Source organism: Macrotis lagotis, chromosome X (assembly GCF_037893015.1).
Source record: "Macrotis lagotis isolate mMagLag1 chromosome X, bilby.v1.9.chrom.fasta, whole genome shotgun sequence".
Lineage (NCBI taxonomy): Eukaryota > Metazoa > Chordata > Mammalia > Peramelemorphia > Peramelidae > Macrotis > Macrotis lagotis.
The window spans coordinates 64,765,357-64,766,180 of record NC_133666.1 but is presented as its reverse complement, the minus strand read 5'-3'; the positions used below and the strand labels follow the sequence as shown (position 1 = coordinate 64,766,180).

The window sequence follows — 824 nt, the reverse complement described above, 5'->3', positions numbered from 1 at the left end:
GGAAACTATATATATATATATATATATATATATATATATATATATATATATATATACATATATATATATGTATATATATACACATATATATATTATATACATATACATATACACACACAGACAAATGTAAAAATATGTGTGTCAGTGAATTAAACAGTATAGTGCCTAGCAAAGTACTACATATAGTTGAACAGTTTTAAAAGGTGAAGTTAGCGTTTGAGATACCTCAGCAAAGAGGTAGACAGGAAAAATAATGACGAGCATTTATATGGCATTTACAATGTAACAGGCACTATGCTAGGAATTTTACAAATAAACTATCGATCTTCACAAAAACACTGGGAGTTAGGCACTATTATGATTCCCATTTTGAAGATGAGGAAACTGAGACAAACAGGGATTAAGTGACTTGCTCAGGGTCACACAGCTAATAATTGTCTGGAGCTGAATTTGAACTCATATGTTTCTAACTTCAGGCCCCCTTCGAAGACCTTAATGTGTAGCCCTATACACCTATACATTAGTTATGTGACCATGGGCAAGATGTTTAACTTTTCTGACTCTCAGTTTTTATCTCTAAAAATGAGGATAATAAACAGCAAAACTAAAAGTGCAATATAAATACTACTTTTAATATTATCATTTTACCAGTGTTGGTTTTGTTTTTAATTTACTCATTACAAATGGTTAAGTGAATGGTAAGTATGAAACAATTTTACCAGTGTTGTAAAAGAGAGATGGTTATTCACAGAGCAGTCTCTCAGGGAGATTTCTTGAGAGATTCAATTATTCATGATGTGATCTTAATACATTTCAATACTGAA

The 824-nt window shown here is 30.3% G+C and overlaps 1 protein-coding gene across 4 annotated transcripts in view; it reads right to left on the bottom strand.

The window, feature by feature from the left end:
• The window catches only part of DIAPH2 (diaphanous related formin 2), an 857,560-nt gene that overhangs the window by 118,751 nt on the left and 737,985 nt on the right, over nt 1-824 (bottom strand). The window lies entirely within an intron of this gene.